Here is a 20,142-nt window from a genome sequence, read left to right as displayed (position 1 = left end):
TGTTGATTTTATGCATAAACTATAAATATGGCATACACAAATCACCAATCTAAAGATTATAATCTATGTGTATAAGCTACTACTTATAAGCCACAGTTACACAGTCTGTGCATCGTTTTGGTGCTCCTCACTACAAGTTTTCACGAGTAACCGATAGATGGCAATCAAAACATTTTATGCGAAACATTTTGATAATAATATATTTTAATTAACTAATAAGTCCCCTTACCAGACCATACAATTAAAAAAAATATATGCGATAGGTGGCAATAAAAACATTTTAAGGCAAACAATTTGATAATAATATTAGGTCCTTACATATGAAATTGGCGTTTTGTATGGGAGGAACAAAAAGTCGAATATTTTTAATGTATGAACCATTGTTTTCTATGCACTTTTGCCATCTCATAGGTAGTTCATTGATCCCTTTACTAAAAAAAAACAGTCGGACGGGAATCAATAAAATCTGTGAAGGCGATTTGGACTGCCCCATCAGAGTTAAATTTTTTCCCTTGCAAGAAGTTGTCCAAATTTCGAAAAAAATGGTAATCTGTTGGAGCAAGGTCCGGGGAGGTCTTAGACATTCCAATTGAAGCTCTTCTAATTTGGTAGCCGTCTATTGTGCAGTGTGTGGTCTAGCGTTGTCGTGAAGTAGCAGTGGCGTGGAGCGATTGACCAGCCTAGGTTGTTTAGCCGCTAGCTTTTCCATCATGGTTTGCAATTGCTGACAATAGACATCAGCCGTAATAGTCTGGCCAGATTTGAGAAAACTGCAATGAACAATACCGGCACTAGTCCACCAAACGCTTACAAGTAACTTTTTTGGGGTTAATTTTCGCTTGGAACAGGATTTGGCTGGCGGGCCAGGATCCAACCATTGCGCTGAGTGCTTCCGATTATCGTAAAGAATCCATTTTTCATCACAGGTAACGCAGCAGTCGACGCGCGTTTGCCGGTTTGCTTCAGTCAATTCGTGAGGTACCCACCTTTCAAGCTTTTTAATCTTCCCAATTTGCTTCAAGTGAATTAAAACAGTTTTATCACTAACACCGCAGCCTGCAGCTAACTCGGACGTGGTTTGCGATGGATCCGCTTCCACAATAGCCTTCAATACTTCATTATCAACTTGGGTATCAGGCCGTCCACGGGGCTTGGCGAAATTCTGCAGGTTGAAATTTCCAGAACGAAAACGTTGGAACCAAAAACAAACTGTGTTTTCTTTTGCAACATGACCGCCATACACATCATTCACCCTTCGAGTCGTTTCCGCAGCACTAGTGCCACGGCGGAACTCGTACTCGTAAATAATGCGATACTTTAAGTTTTCCGTTTTGTAAAATGAGTGACGCAAACAGAAAAAAACAGAAGAAATCAACAAATGAATGACGGTCATCGAAGCACAAATACATGAGTAAATAGCTGTACAAATTTGAATTTGGAATTCCTTACCAAAGAGGAGAACATCGTGATTAAAGTGGCCAGTACGAAATACGCCAATTTTATATGTAAGGACCTAATATTTTAGTTGTTACCACCGATGTACGAATATTATTTTACATATATCCATCCTCGTTTTAATTTTCTGACACGGACTGATTTTAGTGGGTCTCTTCAAGGCTCTCTCCAAGGTATCTTCTCAATTCGTTTTTTTTTAAATACCTATTGTATACATTATAGTTTATATATCGTTGGTATTTAGATAAATAAACTAAATACGGTAAGCAGAGATTCGAGGAGAAATTTGGCAGATAGAACATTTTTCGACGATAGCGACTACGACGATCTGGTCTAATATAATTCCAATCAAAAAAGCCATAGACACAAACATGTAGTGTGAAAGTGCACAAACAGAAAAAATCGTATTTAAATGTTTTTTAAGTACGTATAATAGTACCTACTTATATTCTTCAACCAATACATAGAAGAAGCGATATTTATGGGTTGCGTGCATGACATTAAATTAATTTGTCAAATAGAATTCAATTAATTGACTTAAATTTTCCAATATTAATAGTTTAATATAATATGTGCATCAAATTTGATTTAGAGAAAATTTGAACCAATTTAAATGCGTGCTTCGTCGATGACATTATAGTAGAAATTATAGTTCTATGTCATAAGATTTAGCGCAAAGTATGACCCAGTAGATCAAATCCAACACATTTTTGACATTCATGAGTCAGATTAAGATTCAAAAGTCAAAATTCAAAAGTTCAATACGTCTAAACATAATAATAGAAGATAAGAAGAAAATATATAATATATATATATCATTAATTATATAATGAAAGGAAAGTGAGATATGGCGTATTCCCCTCACACTATAGTCAATATAAGTAAATTTAGTGATTCACAATATTACTCTCAGTATCTTATAGCGGCATTAGTGCCCACACATTGTTATTCCTGAACATTGTAATATGCTTTTTTCATAAGGATTTCCTTGATGTAAGGTTTAAACTTATGTAAGATAAGAATTTTGTTATATATACATTTCCCCATAAAAGAGTGAGCAGTTTTATTTATATTCAAAATCAAAAAGTAATTTATTCATCTAGGTACAATTTGTACACTTATGCATGTCTATTTACGCCATCTCACTATCTTATTTGTATACATTTCCCCATAAATGAGTGAGCAGTTATATGAAGTCAGAAAGCTGGAAAAGCAAGTCTATTCCAACTTGTGTTTTAATTGTGATAGTCACTGCGCTTTAGAAACGTATTTATGATTTTACAAATGTACATAATATTTTAATTTATATATGGCGCGTATTCCTCTTTTTGTAATACAAAAATATCTTAAATATTCTGAGCCCCACAACAACATACCATATGCCAAACACTCTAGAAGTAACTGAAATATACAAGCCTCACCGTTTCAATATCAGACAATAATCTAATCTTTTTTTATCGCAAAAGCAGCCAAACTAAGTCTTCCCGATAACCGTTAGATGAAGCTTCTATTGCAAACGAGAATCTAGAGTGGTCCCTAAAAATACAGTTGAATCAATTGAATTGAGCATTGAATAATTTCATAATTAATGTTAATATTTTTACCGACATATTTTACATTAGGCAAAGAAAATTACATATGCATTTATACATTTTGTTTTATTAGAATTTAGTAACAAGTTATTATAAGCAAACCAACACATATCTTGGGAAAGGGCATTACTCACATCGTTACAATTTACTGTGTTCCTATTGATTTTAAAAATAAGAGATGTATCATCTGCAAATAATACCATTTTACATATTTTTTTACATAAAATGGCAGGCCATTTATAAGAAAAAGCATCGGCCCTAATATCGACCCCTTATTTATTTATAATCGCTTTTTGTAATCGGTCAGTTAAGTATGAATTTATTATTATTTTATTACTGTAATTTCTCAATAATGTTTTATGCTCTACACAGTCAAAGGCCTTGGACAGGTCACAGAAAACAGCTAAAGCATCCTGTTTATTTTCCCAGGCATCAAATATTTGCTTCATGAGCTCAACACCCGCATCTGTACTACTTCTACCTTTAGTATACCGAATTCTCTACCCAAATAATCGTTAGATGAGGATAAATAGTTAGATTAATAATATATTCTGAGTCGTTACTGTAAGACTATCATAGATTATAATATTGTTCTTGTTAAACTTCAGTAAGTATTGTTTTTGATTTCAGATAAAAATATGTGGAGGAAGGATGCTGATGACTTCAACCAATAGGAAGGATCTTTGAGGTACTTACTTACTCATTTGTAGCCGAAGATTGTTGGTGCCGAAGCCATAACCCTGTGATTGATCACCTAAAACTGCAAGAAAATCCATTTGAGTAGTTATGAATAGTATTATAAAAAAAGTGAAATGTAAAATTAATTAATATAGATTATTATTGTACAGTGTTACGTTATCTGCTTTTTTAACTTATTGTCAGTTGCATGTCCCTCAAGTCGGGGATTATAAATGCCAATGCTCGGAAATGTATAATAACAAGAGACCCCCTTGAAAGATTAGATTTTTTCGTGTCACATTGATCTTGAATTATAATTCTTCTGACTTTTGTAAACAAAGATAGTAAATATTGTTTAGAATCTATATTAAAAATAAAACTTTATATTGTTTTCTATTACGTTAAATTGATATGGATACCCTTAGATTTTTATATACGAGACTAGTTGAAATGACTTCTGCGCAAAGACATTGATAAACTTATTTGCAGAAATTAATTATATTAACGTTGGTTTTTTGTATATATTAGGGTGGTCCTTATTCCTAAGAAAATGGAACCACGTAATTTGGTTATATACCATAAGTATTTCAGTATTTTTTTAAATGTCATTTAGAGGTCGCTACCAAGGTTTGAATTTTAAATAAAAACTAAAAATCTGTATTGGTTAGAATTTTTTATTTTTATACCCAGTGCTTACAAAATATTACGAAATTATTGTGATTTGTTTATTTTTAAGATACAAGGGTTGACTTATTAATATTATTCTTTACTCCTTTTCCTATACTCTTTTAGCAACAAAGGCAAATATTGCTTTTGTTCTTCATTTGTGGTAATTAATTAATTATATTCTTCGATTAAAGCAACACCGCGCTCTGCTGTCATTCAATATTCGCAATAAATGAGAGATATTTTTGGTACCTATATAAGCAGAATCTTCGTCCAGGTTTTGTCGTCTTTTAAAAAAGAAATGATGAGAGACCTAGGGTCTGGAAGAATCTTACGGAATGACTACTCACGAAGTTATCAATTATTATTGTGCATATATGCAAAGTAAAGGTTTATTCGTTGTAAGCAATCTCTGTGCCTTCAATTTTGAGTGTTTCTACCATATTTTTCTTCTCTTAAACTGAAACTTCGCCATCGAAAGACACAAGCGAAACTAGTTTCTCCTTAACCACAAATGATTAGTTACGCAATTTGCATGAGTGTCTTTGCACGTAATCAATACAATAATCCCTCAGCCTATCTCTACAATAGTTTAAATAAAACCCTTAGCTTGCATAATCTGACATACCACAAATGTAAAACAACTTTTAATCCATTGGCTCGGTACACTCAATATCAAAACAGAATCATTGTTAAATCCTCTTATATAAATTTGCATGTATCTTGCATGCAATGCATCTTTTACATAAACACTTTCACTTAGATTTGTTACGTCTTTCACACACACACTTTTACACAGTTATCGTCATATATTCATATTTTTTTTACAGTACACTCATTTAAAACCAATTGTGTTGATTGTGAAACTTTGTTAATTTATAGAAGAGCGAAGCATCCCTGTCACAGGTCTCTGTCTTACTAGGGAGGCCTCAATCTGAATCCTATTGTACATAGCTAAAGAAATAAAGAATTTGGATTTTTTTAAATTGATTTAAAATCTTTTTATTGACTCGTTATTTTACGCCTATAAGTTATGTAATCGTGCTCTGTCATATTAAATCCATATACTTAAATGACATGTTTTGATGGATAAGATATGTAAGTCTTAGTACCTTTGATAAAACTGTTTATATAAAAACAACACTTAAAGTAAATTAGGTGTAAAGATAGAAGACACGATTATGACCAGACTCAGTATTCTGTAAGTAATGTTTAATGTTTTTACACGTAAATAGTCCAATATTACATTTTTGTCTTCATCATCATCTGAGCGACGTTAACTGTATTTTATTTAGTTAATTTCCATATATCGGGGGTTACGTCATCAGTTATGCTAGGGTGTCCTACAACGTATCGTCGTTAAATTGACTTGGAGAATAGCGGTTTTCTCAACAACTCGCAATTTAAAGAGATAAATAAAAATAGCATTAATTCGTTTGTATGTTTTGAAACATGCATAAAAAAATAAATGCTTTTTCCCAGTTAATAAATCAACGACGTAGACATGACGAGAAGAACTGGTAACTCTCCGCCACTTTTGATGGTCAAAACGGTAGTTTTTCAGGATTATGATGATAAAAAATTCGTAGGGACATAGGCTACTTAAGTAAGCAGGGACAGATAAATTTTCTGAGAAATGGAAACAATACAAAGACGCTTTTTGTTGTTTTCATTAATTTATGGATTCGAACGGACAGAGCTTCTCCACGAACGAAAAGCAGTCACGCGAAGTTTTTTCTGAAGTAATTATTTCTTTCAGCTTGTTAACGTTTTGTATTGCTGTGGCGCGAAGCAAGCCGTCGGAGCGACATGAAGTGAGGAAATTTCCGGAAGATTTCCTCTTTGGAACAGCGACTGCATCTTATCAAGTGGAGGGAGCTTGGAATATAGATGGTAGTGTAAATTATTGATATATCATTTATGTGTCTGTACTTGTAGCTTTCTCTACTAAAATTTTTGCTATTTAGTGGAATCTTAACTACATTTTTCCGCCCACCAAGTCGTCATACTTATTAAACTTGGACACACGGACAAATGTATTGGATTTTAACATACGGGAGTCGCACAAACTAATTCATGTCTCTGACCCTAATAGTCAGGCCTAGACAGCGGTGAGTGTGACTCAAGTACGTCATTTTACTCTGAAAATTACACTTAAAATCATTATTTACTTATTACTTAGAGTTGTTAGTGAGTATTTCCTATCATATTAACTAACGATTGAATAAGACCAAATCTAAAAAAATACATTTTATTTTAGGCAAATCTGAAAATATCTGGGATCATTTGACACATACACAACCATGTGTGATATCAGATTGTTCAAATGGCGACATTGCCGACGACTCCTACCACTTGTACAAAAGGGACGTTGAAATGATGAGAGAACTAGGTCTGGATTACTATAGATTTTCCCTTTCTTGGACTAGAATACTACCGACCAGCTTTCCCGATGTTATCAACCAGGCTGGTATCGACTATTATAATAATTTGATCGACGAACTATTAAAGCACAACATTGAACCTATGATAACGCTGTATCATTGGGATCTGCCTCAAAAGTTGCAAACATTAGGAGGTTGGGCGAACCCTAATATTGTTAATTGGTTTGCTGATTTTGCTAGGGTAGCCTTTGACCATTTTGGAGATAGAGTAAAGTATTGGATCACAATAAACGAGCCATACCAGATATGTAATGATGGATACGGCGATAACGCCATGGCGCCGATGTTAAACATGAAAGGTGTAGCAGAGTACATGTGCTCAAAGAATTTGTTGATTGCTCATGCAACAGCCTATCACATTTATGACAAAGAATACAGAGACAAATGGAATGGCATCGTTTTTATAGGATACAGTGCTCAGTGGCATGAGCCTGAAAGTGAAGAACATCAACAGGCTGCTAATGATGCTAATGATTTTATGGTAATCACTTTTCATCTAATAAATACCAGTCTTTTATTAAAGCGCATGTTTTACACAGCTGTAAATAATGCATTATAATCGTTAAAAAGTTTTAGTTACCTAGTACATTTTTGATTAATATTTATTCCTTGTTAAATCGATTCAATCCAACATAAAAGTATTATTTTACTTCGAACCAGTAATACCTGAGATTAGCGGGTTCAAACTCTTCAGGTTAAAGTTTAGATTATATTTTATCATTACAGTGGGCTCAGTACGTGCATCCTATATTCTCTGAAACCGGAGGCTACCCACAGGCTATGAAAGAAAGGATTGCTTCTAAAAGTGCACAGCAGGGCTATCCTAGGAGCCGGCTCATTGATTTTACCCCAGATGAAATGGAGTTTGTTAAGGGAAGCGCTGACGCATTTGGCCTTAACCATTACCTAACTCTTATGGTGTACCGAAATGAATCCATTGATACTATGTATGATTCACCATCATTTCACGATGATGCTGGTGTAGCCCTGTACACGTTACCGGAACTGCAGATTGGAGAGTCCCAAATATTACAAGTAAGCATAAAAAAAACCTTTTTAAATTTAATATAAAAGCTAGGAGTTATAAAATGGAATTGATTGCCAGAATATTGAGTAGTCCATTAACTAATAGTATTGGCGGCTTGATAGTTACCGCAGTTAGTAATATGTAGGTTCCTTATACGCAATGAATTTATGTATTAATATTGCCTTCTCAATACATACAAAGGAGATATTTTATTTTTTTTCTTGATAAAAATATGCAATCAAAGAACTTATGTTCTAAAATGTAAGCAGTTTTTTTTACCGTGATGTGGCAAGTGTGCAGTGACATCATCAGCCCCGAAGCCGTACGTTGGAGCTCCGACTGTACGAATGTATTTTTGAAGTGAAACTTCTTTATCGGCGTTGTAAAAAAACTTACCGTCACAGTTTTCGGTTACGCGTCGCATTTTTTGGTTACGCGCCTTCTTTTTCTTGTCCAAACCACGAGATAAGAGAGATTCACGAAGAGATTCGAAGCCATTAAAAACAAAAATATATAATAATGATAACAATGATCATAATAATTTTATTAAAATTAATTAAATTCTGTAATAATCTTAGTAGTAAAAAGGTAAAATTAAATAATTATATTATTTGTGTTCATGTCTATAATAATAAAAGCCTTTTGTTAAACTTAACTTATTAAACTTTATTTATCCAATTTCTGATCATTTTTCGAAAAATAAGGCTATAAAAAAGTTTCACTTCTTACGTGTACACACACACACACACGCGCACACATTTATTTTATTTCTTACATAAGCATTATGTTAGACCTAAAATCGCATAAATGAAATGACTACATTTTCTTTAAAAGTGAATATTAATTGGAGTGAAATATTTTATTTTAGGCCACACCATGGGGCTTTTACAAACTTCTGACTGCAATACGAGAAAAATATGGAAATCCACCCATATATATTACGGAGAATGGTTTAGGTACTAGTCCTGGTCTAGAAGACGATCACCGAGTTTATTATTACCGGGAATATCTGTCAGCTATGTTAGACGCCATGGAGGAAGGGTCGGATGTCAGAGCATACACAGCCTGGAGTTTGCTGGATAACTTCGAGTGGAAATTTGGTTATACGTGAGTATCACATCTACAGTATAAACCCTGCGATATGCAAATGCTATATTATGCATTTGTTTTTTTATCAAATACCTTTGTGTACTTGATTAAAAATACGACAATTTTTTTTATATGTAATAGACCTTTAAACTGTCCGCACTAGGCAACACGTAAGAGTAAGACTGGAAAGAATCCAGAATCTGTTTGGCATATATCCCGGGTGTTATCAAAGAAGGATTTATCACTTTAAAATTTTATTCATAGACAAGAGGATGGACTTAGCGGACACGCCTGTTACATATAATGTATAATACCTAGTTAACACTGAAAATGTTTAGAAAATGAAAAACGGCTTATTGTAAAAAGTTGCCAATACTTTTATTGTTTTTCGAAGTAATCTCCGTATCTCTCTGCACATTTTCGCATTGGAATGGATGGAATCACTGAGAAAAGCAGTGGGCCCGTTCTTCCTTAGGGGTCTCTTCTATGGCATTTTCGTACGCTTTCACTGTTCTTCAGGGCTCCGAAAGCGAATAGCTCGAATTTTATCTTTAGTTCTTGAGAATAAATGAAAGTCGCAGGGTACCAGGTAAGGACTGTATGGCAGATGACTCATTATCTTGACACCTGCCTAGTCAAATATTCAACAGTCCGTTTTGCGGAGTGCGCTGAAGCATTGTTGTGGTGAAGGAGGATCCTGTTTCGAGGGCGCTGCTGTTGAATGTTTTCCAAGACAACAGGCAAACAGCGATTGACATACCAGTCGGCAGTAACTGTCCTTCCATCTCTTAGCATAACTGTCTCAAAATGACCTTTCCGACCAAAGAATGAGCAATCATCTTTTTTCCTTGCCTTCTTCCTCTCTTTACCTTAGTTGGCCGATCCTCGAAAGAAAACACCAACTGAGCTGATTGTCTTTTGGTTTTGGGTTCGTAGCAATATATCCAGGTTTCATCACCTGTGACGATGTCAAATACAGAATTTGAGTCACCGCTGTTGAACTTATCTAACATTTGACGACACCAGTCCATGCGAAGGTGTCTCTGGTTGTCGGTTAAAGTATGGGGAATCCATCTGGTACAAAGCTTCCTGGCGGCTAAATGTTCGTGTAATATTTTTTGAACTTGACTCATACCAATGCCTAGGCTTGACCGTATTTGCTGATAGGTAACTCTCTTATCTCTATCATGCGTTGTACAGCACTGATGCTATCTTCAGTAGTCGCCGTTATAGGACGTCCCTCACGCGGATCATCATTGAGATTGCTACGTCCACGCTTAAACTCGTTAATCCAATTGTAAATAGTGGCACCAGATGGGGCTTCATTAAGAAATGCTAATCGCAGCCTATCATAGCTTTGTTGTTGAGTAAGCCCACAACGAAAGTTGTAATAAATCCATTGACCGTTAGGTTCATTTTCACGAGTAACAATAGTTTTAGATTTGCCGCCAATTCACAAAAACAAATGACAAATGAATGCAATATACTACATTAGGTTACCAAAGATTTCTAAAATTGAAATTCAAAAAAGTTTTCACTTGCACTGTTTCTAACTGGCCAGTTCTAAAAAAAATCTGTGCTACTCACGTATTATAATTATAATTATTAAAAGCAACACCTAAAAAAAATCAGTGTTACCCACGTATTATAATTATAATTATTAAAAGCAACACCGATAGTCTCTTTTTGCTCTCAAAAATAAACTTAAGTATTCTTGGGGTTACCATTGTGTACGTTGCTGTTATTAGGATGTGTAAGTTAGCATATAAATTTTAATGTAATTAAGGACTCTTACTCACAGTTTCGCAGAACTATCTTTTTAAAATTTAGCAACAACTTATCATTTATATGTCGGCTTTTAGATCACATATTTATAGTCTGTAACATTTTGTTAGTTGGTAATATTTTTTTAAGTATGAAACATGCCTCGATAGCCTTTAAAGGCTGTCAGTTCAGTTTTTATTGTTATTTTTGTCTACTTGATGTAAGATTTTATGGTTGTGCTAATTAAAAAAAATAACTATATTTCATTTACAGGAGAAGATTTGGTCTGTACGAGGTGGATTACAATAGTCCAGATCGCACACGCACGCCAAGAAAATCCGCATATGGCTACAAGGAGATCCTTCGTACGCGCAGTTTGGACCATCACTATGAACCCGACATGTCGGCCCCACTTACTATTGACGCAGGTCATTAAAAATTAAAACCTATAATCACTTTTATTACAATTATAGAAAAAACTACGTCTGCCTACTCTGAGTTGGTAACATCACTGGTCGTATAACTCTGGCCCGGGATTCAATTTCTGATGAGTTCTTTCGGTTTGGTAGAAACAGAAAAGAATATCCGCTGTACCAAAGCCATGAACTTGAACGAAATATAAATCAGATTCTGCCTTTATATTTACGCAAGTACGACACATTATAAATCAATAAGGGTTTTAGATAATGTCTTAAATATCACTGGCCCATTTTATATAGATGGGGCAATACGTAGCGCATACCCAATAAAACCTCAAACCAACACTCTAGGTGGGATGCGATAACAACAGAGCCTTGTCCGCCTGCCACCCTAGTCCGAGTTACCGGACAGTCAGATATATGTAAATTATGAATTGTTAAGCGATTTTGTATTTAAATTAAGAAGCTTTATACTGTATAAAACTGAAACAATTGCTAATTAACAAAATAATGACAGCGTTCGATACAAATACGTGGTGATCACTCTGACGTCGTCTGCGCTGAAATGATTCGTACATAGGTATCTAATGCTAAATTTACTTCTCCGTTACTCGTTTATTTGTTTAGTTAAGAGTATAACGGTGTACGCTTTGTGAAATTGGTAGAACATGTAGTTTATAAACTAGAAGCCCGGGGTTTTTTATATATTCGAAACAGGAGGGGGAGTGAAAAATATGTATATTATTTGATGGGATAGATGCAAAAGTTATACTGCCTAGTTATGAGGCCGATACATTTCACAAAAGCACACAAAACTGCAACAATACAGACGCAGGTAGTAGTTGTAATAAACAAAAGTAACAACCACCACAACACCATAAAATATTTTACCTTAACTTTGAGGATATTACTCTTTTCCTAATGATGCGATGGATCTCCATAGTCAGTCATTCACGTCTCCATAAACGTCGCATTTATCTCATTGACGCATTGTAATTTTTACATCTAAATATCGCTGTTATTCAGTTAAATAAACTTAATACGGCAAACAAACAAACGATTGAGAATCAACCGCAATTAGGGCGTTGATTCGTAGTCAGAGGTCCGAGTAGAAATCTGGCAGATAGAAAATTTTACAACGAACTTTATATTAAAAAGATATACAGCCACAACCGTTTGCGACGACATCGTTTAGAACAACATACCGGTTATATTGACAAAAATCAAAGGTCCCGGCTAAATTTTATGTTTTAGGTACTTAATAACAATGTCGTCGGCTGTTACGACGATCGGTTTTTACCACCAAATATATGTAGACCCTTCGTTGACTGTAGTCACACCGTAGAAAATCCGCTGTTCAATACAGCTGATGTATGTAATATGTATTTTGTCGCCCAAATCCTTTCTTAAAAAAAATAAAGTTGTTTTTGAATATGTTGTTGTCTCTGTGTCGATATGTAAACTTTGATCTGGCTTTGTTTATTAGTAAGTATGTTGGAAAAAAAGCTATCCGCAATTATATAATTTACCAAATACCTGTTAAAAATGTATTAGTAAATCTTATGTTTTGCTCTTATATAATTCCAACAAAACAAACCCTTGATCAAATTGTACATAAAGTGACCGAGATAAATAAAGCGCACAAACAGAAAAGATCATATTTTAATGTTTTTATTTATTATATTAATTATTTAGTATATTTTTGAACTCAGTACGTATAAGTACCTACTTATATTCTTTAACCAATATAATAATAATCAATGGCGCTACAACCTTTTCTTTTGTAGGCCTGGGCCTCAGATTTTTGTATCTGTTTCATGATCGTTGTTTAATCGAATAGGCAAGTAGGTGATCAGCCTTCTGTGCCTGACACACACCGTCGACTTTTTGGGTCTGAGGCAAGCCGGTTTCCTCACGATGTTTTCCTTCACCGTTCGAGCGAATGTTAAATGCGCACATAGAAAGAAAATCCATTGGTACACAGCCGGAGGTCGAACCTACGACCCCAGGGATGAGAGTCGCACGCTGAAGCCACTAGGCCAACACTGCTTCAACCTATATACAGAGAAGAAATCAAATTAATTTTGTCAAATAGAATTCAATTAATTGAATTAAATTTTCCAATAATAATTTACAATTTAATATGTACAACAAATTTGATTTAAAGAACCACTTTCACTGAGTGATTCGTCGATTACATGCAGTGATTTAAGAAATTAAAGTTTTATATCATAAGATTTAGCGAAAAGTGTGGCACTCATAGATCAAACCCAACACGTTTTTGACATTCGAGAGTCAGATTAAGATTCAAATGCTATTTATTTTTATTTTCTTGATGTAACGTTTAAACTTATGTAACGGAAGTTTGGTTACATGATGTCATCTTTCGTTATATATCTATATACATTTTCCTATAAATCAGTGAGCAGTTTTATGAAGACTGGAAGATAGAAAGGCAAATCTATTCCTACTTCTTGTGTTTTAATTGAGACAGTCACTGCGCTTTAGAAATGTATTTATGTTGTTATAAACGAAAATAATATTACACATATTGGGAGGCAACTGTTAAAATTATTTAAATAATTCCCTTAGCGAGCCACGAGTTTTTAATTTATATATAGCGCGTGTTGTTCTTTCTTCTAATACAAAAATATCTTAAATTTCGGCTGCTGAGCCCACAACAACATCCCATATGCCAAACACGATGGAAGTAACTTAAATATACAAGCATCACCGTTTCAATATCAGACAATAATCTAATCTTTTTTTATCGCAAAAGCAGCCGAACTAAGTCTTCCCGATAACCGTTAGATGAGGCTTCTATTGCAAACGAGAATCTGGAGTGGTCCCTAAAAATACAGTTGAATCAACACATTGAATAATTTCATCATTAATGTTGCTGTTTTACATTTTAAGGCAAAGAAATTTTTATACATTTTGTTTTATTAGAATTTAGTAACGAGTTATTATAAGTAAACCAACACATAACTTTGGAAAGGGCATTATTCACATCGTCAAACAGCCCTAATATCGACCCCTGATTTACTTATAATCACTTTATGTAATCGGTCACTTAAGTATGAATTTATTATTTTTGTTGAGTTTAATAAGACGCCATAATACTGTAATTTTTCAATAATGTTTTATGCTCTACACAGTCAAAGGCCTTGGACAGGTCACAGAAGACAGCTAAAGCATCCTGTTTATTTTTCCCAGGCATCAAATATTTGCTTCACGAGCTCAACACCCGCATCTGTACTACTTCTACATATTTATACGATAAATAGTTAGATTAATAATAGATTTGGAGTCGTTACTGTAAGACGGTCAAAGACAGGGCTAGACCAAACCAAGTTAGATAATTATAATATTTTTCTTGTTAAACTTCAGTAAGTATGCCTTCTATTGTTTTTGATTTCATGTTAAAATATGACGAGGAAGGATCTTTGAGGTACTTACTTACTAATTTAACTAAAACATCAATTTGAGTAGTTATGAATAGTATTATAAAAAAAGTGAAGTGTAAAATTAATTAATATAGATAATTATTGTACAGTGTTACATTTACATTATCTGTTTTTTTTAAACTTATTGTCAGTTGCATCTCCCTCAAGTCGGGGATTATAAATGCTCGGAAATGTATAATAACAAGAGACCTCCTTGAAAGATTAGATTTTTTCGTGTCACATTGATCTTGAATTATAATCTTTCTGACTTTTGTAAACAAAGATAGTAAATATTGTTTGGAATCTATAACAAAAATAAAACTTTCTATTGTTTTCTATTAAGTTAAATTTATATATATTTAGATATAGATTTTGATATACGAGAGTAGTTTAAATGAGTTCTGCACAAAGACTTTGACCAACGCCAAAAAAGTAAATTATCTTAAATAAAAAAACAAAAAAAAAATCTCTGCAGGGGTTGAGTTTAATGACCTCCCGTAAAATATTTTTTTGCAGCTGATGATCCGCATCCCCATCTAACCCCTCGTTGCTTTTGATCCACGACCTTTTGGCCTGTATATATAGCGTAGGTCACTTATTCTACGCCTACAAGTTATGTTATCGTGCTTTGTCATATTAAATCCGTATAAATGACATGTTTTGATGGATAAGATATGTAAGTCTTAGTACCTTTGATAAAACTGTTTATATAAAAACAACACTTAAAGTAGATTATATGTAAAGTTAGAAGACACGACTATGACCAGACTCAGTATACTGTGAGTAACGTTTAATGTTTTTAAATGTAAATAGTCCAATATTAATTTTTTGTTGTCATCATCATCCGAGCGACGTTAACTGAATTAAAAAAATATCTTAAATATGTATAAAAAAGTAAAAGTTTCCAAATTTACATTTACTCCCAGTTGACATGACGAGAAGAACTGGACTGAACTCTCCGCCACTTTTGATGGTCAAAACGGTAGTTCTTCAGGATAAATGATGATAGAAAAAATCGTAGGAATATAGGCTAATTAAGTAAGCAAGGACAGATAAATTTTCAGTGAAATGGAAACAATACAAAGACGCTTTTTGTTGTTTTAATTAATTTAAGGATTCGAATGAATAGAGCTTCGCCACGGACGCCAAACAGTAACGCCAAGTTTTTTTCTTAAGTAATTATTTCTTTCAGCTTGTTAACGTTTTGTATTGCTGTGGCGCGAAGCAAGCCGTCGGAGCGACATGAAGTGAGGAAATTTCCGGAAGGTTTCCTCTTTGGAACCGCGACCGCATCTTATCAAGTGGAGGGAGCTTGGAATATAGATGGTAGATTATTTATGTATCATTTATGTGTCTGTACTTGTATTTTTCTCTAGAGTGTATGCTATGTGGTGGAATAGATATGTTAACCACGTTTTTCCACCCACCAAGTCGTCAAACTTATGAAACTTGGACACACGTTCTCAGACTTATATATGGCTCCCTTATGACAAAAATTTATTGGACTTTGACATACGGGTGTCACGCTAACTAAGTCCCGACTCTGACCCTAATAGTCATGCCTCAGACTCAGACCTAGACAGCGGTGAGTGTGACTCAAGTACGTCGTTTTACTCTGAAATTTACAGAAATTTCTGAAATTTTAGAATCAATATTTACTTATTACTTAGAGTTGTTAGTGAGTATTCCCTATTATATTAAGTAACGATTGAATAAGAAAAATCTAAAAATGTTGAGTCTTTTTACCTTTTATGTTTCCTTAAATTTCTTTTTAATTATTCAGACAATAAATATAATATCCAAGTTATTTATTTATCGACTATTGGAAATAATTTAATACATAAAATACATTATTTTAGGCAAATCTGAAAACATCTGGGATCATTTGACACATACACAACCATGTGTGATATTGGATTGTTCAAATGGCGACATTGCCGACGACTCCTACCACTTGTACAAAAGGGATGTTGTAATGATGAGAGAACTAGGTCTGGATTACTATAGATTTTCCCTTTCTTGGACTAGAATACTACCGACCAGCTTCCCCGATGTTATCAACCAGGCTGGCATCGACTATTATAATAATTTGATCAACGAACTATTAAAACACAACATTGAACCTATGATAACGCTGTACCATTGGGATCTGCCTCAAAAGTTGCAAACATTAGGAGGTTGGGCGAACCCTCATATTGTTAATTGGTTTGCTGATTTTGCTAGGGTAGCCTTTGACCATTTCGGAGATAGAGTAAAGTATTGGATCACAATAAACGAGCCATACCAGATATGTAATGATGGATACGGCGATATCGCCAAAGCGCCGATGTTAAACATGAAAGGTGTAGCAGAGTATATGTGCTCAAAGAATTTGTTGATTGCTCATGCAACAGCCTATCACATTTATGACAAAGAATATAGATACAAATGGAATGGCATCGTTTTTATAGGATACAGTGCTCAGTGGCATGAGCCTGAAAGCGAAGAACATGAACAGGCTGCTAATGATCCTAATGATTTTATGGTAATCACTTTTCACGTATTAAATACCCGTATTTTATTAAAGCGCGGTCGACTGCATTATTTACAGCTTTGTAAAACGTATCCATTAAAAACTTCAACTTCAACGTTAACCAAATACATTTTTAATGATTATTTATTCTTAGTTAAGTCGACTCAATCCAACATAAAAGTATTATTTTACTTCGAGCATGTAGTTCCTGTTATTGGCCTGTTCAAACTATTCGGCTTAAATTTTAGATTATTTTTTATGATTACAGTGGGCTCAGTACGTGCATCCTATATTCTCTGAAACCGGAGGCTACCCACAGGTTATGAAAGAAAGGATTGCTTCTAAAAGTACATAGCAGGGCTATCCTAGGAGCCGGCTCATTGATTTTACCCCAGAAGAAATCGAGTTTGTTAAGAGAAGCGCTGATGCATTTGGTCTTAACCATTACACAACTCGCATGGTGTATAGAAATGAATCCGTTGATACTATGTTTGATTCACCATCATTTTTCGATGATATTGGTGCAGTCCAGTACCCTTTACCGGAATGGCAGATTGGAGAGTCCCAAAAAGTATATGTGAGTATTGAAAATTAAAAACTTCTTTTGGATTAGATAAAACAAGGAGTTATAATAATTGAATAAATATTTTTTCTTCCTAAAATAGCAAATATAAAACCTATTTGAGCCTCCAGTCTCTGTCCAGGCCCCTGATTTATAAAATGATAATACATTACTGATTCATTTAATTTTGGAACAAATGTAGAAAAATTTAACTTTTGGCTTCATATGACTATTTGTATAATGTTACCCAATAGGTCAATTTTCTGTCACTGTCACTGTCACGTAATTATTTTATTTTAGACAGTACCATGGGGCTTCTACAAACTACTGACTGCTATACGAGAAAAATATGGAAATCCACCCATATATATTACGGAGAATGGCTTCGCTACCAGTCCTGGTCTGGAAGATAATCACCGAGTTTATTATTACCGGGAATATCTGTCAGCTATGTTAGATGCCATGGAAGAAGGGTCGGATGTCAGAGCATACACAGCCTGGAGTTTGCTGGATAACTTCGAGTGAAAATTTGGTTATACGTGAGTATCACATCTTCTACAGAATAGAAACCTGCGAGATTCCTTTGTACTTGATTAAAAATAGTGCAATAAGAAGAACGACTGTTTTTTTAACACCTCTTGATTTTGAAACCACAACGCTAGACTGGAAACTCCCAGAACATTGTTGACATATATCCCGGGTCGATAAAAAATTACTGATCTCGTTAAAAAAATTTCATTGGCAAGGACTTAGCGGACATGACTGTTACATATAATTTATTATATAATAATTATAATTATCAAAAGCTACATCGATAGTCTCTTTTTTCTCTTAAAAATAAGCTTAAGAATTCTTAGAGTTCCTATTAAGGCTTTTCCCATTCCCTTTCGCGGAACTATCCCAGGTTCTAACGCTGCTGTTCTTAGAATGTGTAAATTAGCTTATAAATTATCCAGAAATTTCACAGCGCTCTCTTTTTATAATTTTGTAGAAACTTATCGTTTGAAAGAAAACACTTCTTTAACCTGAATACTATACATTATTTGCAGGGAGCGTTTTGGTCTGTACGAGGTGGATTACAATAGTCCAGACCGCACACGCACGCCAAGAAAATCCGCGTATGTCTACAAGGAGATCCTTCGTACGCGCAGTTTGGACCATCACTATGAACCCGACATGTCAGCCCCACTTACTATTGACGAATTTCATTAAAATTTAAAAAGTATTTTTTTTTACAAAATCTGCGTCTGTCACACTTAGTCTGAGTTAGTAACATCTCAGGTCCTAGATTCAATTTCTGATGAGGTCTTTCGGTTTGTTAGACACAGAAGTGAATAAAACCATGAACTTTAACGAAAGATGAATCAGATATTGCTCTTGAATTTTATTTACGCGAGTACGACACATTATAACTCAAAAAGGGTTTTAGATAAAGTATTTTATTAGCAAATATCACTGCCACACTAAAACCCCCAGGCCACTTTGGTTGGGATACTATAACAACAGAGCCTTGTCGGAGCTGCCACCCTAGTCGAAGTTACCAGACAGTCATATGTAAATTATGCATCGTTTAGCGATTTTAATTAAAAAGCGTCAGACTTTATAACACTGATATTTCAAAATTCAATATTCAAACGTATAAAATAATCAGTTCTCTGAATATAGTGAAAGGCGCTCAGAAATAATTGAGTATTTAAATAGCTAATAACGTTATTTTAACCACATTGAATCGAAGCTAATGGTATTCAGGTTGGAAATTAATTCGAAAACAATTGCTAATTACCAAGATAATGAGAGCTTTCGATAAAAATACTTGGTGATCGCTCTGACGTCGTCTGCGTTTAAATGGTTGGTACATGGGTCATATAATGCTAACTTTTCTTCTTTATTACTCATTTATTCGAACGGTGTACACTTTGGGCAGAAAAAGCAGAAGCAAAAGTGCAGGTAGTGCTCACTTTGATCGAAAAAATGTTGACATGGACACTATTATTCTTAAAGAGCGAAATACGGATTATTGTATAATACGGATTAAGTATTTAAAGAACAATATCAGTGTCAAATCTTGGTTAATTCAAATGCCTAAAAGTTGCTGGATGCGATTGCCGGAGTGTTAAGTTTCTTTTTAGACGGTAACACTTAAAAATAAACAATTATCAGACAGACGCAAGCATGCAAAATAAATATTATGAAGAAAATATGTACATGTATATTATTATTAAGGGACGCAATGTACAGACATCAATTGAACACAGCTTTTATATTATGGGTAATGTTATAAACCTCGAAACTGGTTTTGACAGGTCTGAAAACGATTCCGCTAATTTGCGAATATAAATTGAAGAAAATTCGCGTTATTGAATTGTCAATGACAAAGGCTTTTTATCGAAAAATTAATTAAATAACAATAGACATTTAAAACATATGACAGCACGCTTTTGTGAAATAGGTAGAACATGTGGTTTATATACAAGAAACCCGGGGTTTT

General features: G+C 34.2%; 1 pseudogene; it reads left to right on the top strand.

Annotated features, from left to right (window-relative positions):
- Positions 1–5,557: 5,557 nt before the first annotated feature.
- On the top strand, positions 5,558–19,000 carry LOC123720320 (annotated as a pseudogene).
- The last annotated feature ends 1,142 nt before the right edge of the window (positions 19,001–20,142 follow it).

This window comes from Pieris brassicae, chromosome 1 (genome assembly GCF_905147105.1).
Source record: "Pieris brassicae chromosome 1, ilPieBrab1.1, whole genome shotgun sequence".
In the NCBI taxonomy this organism is placed as follows: domain Eukaryota; kingdom Metazoa; phylum Arthropoda; class Insecta; order Lepidoptera; family Pieridae; genus Pieris; species Pieris brassicae.
Note: the sequence above shows the minus strand (reverse complement) of the source record. Positions and strands in the feature narration are given on the sequence as shown.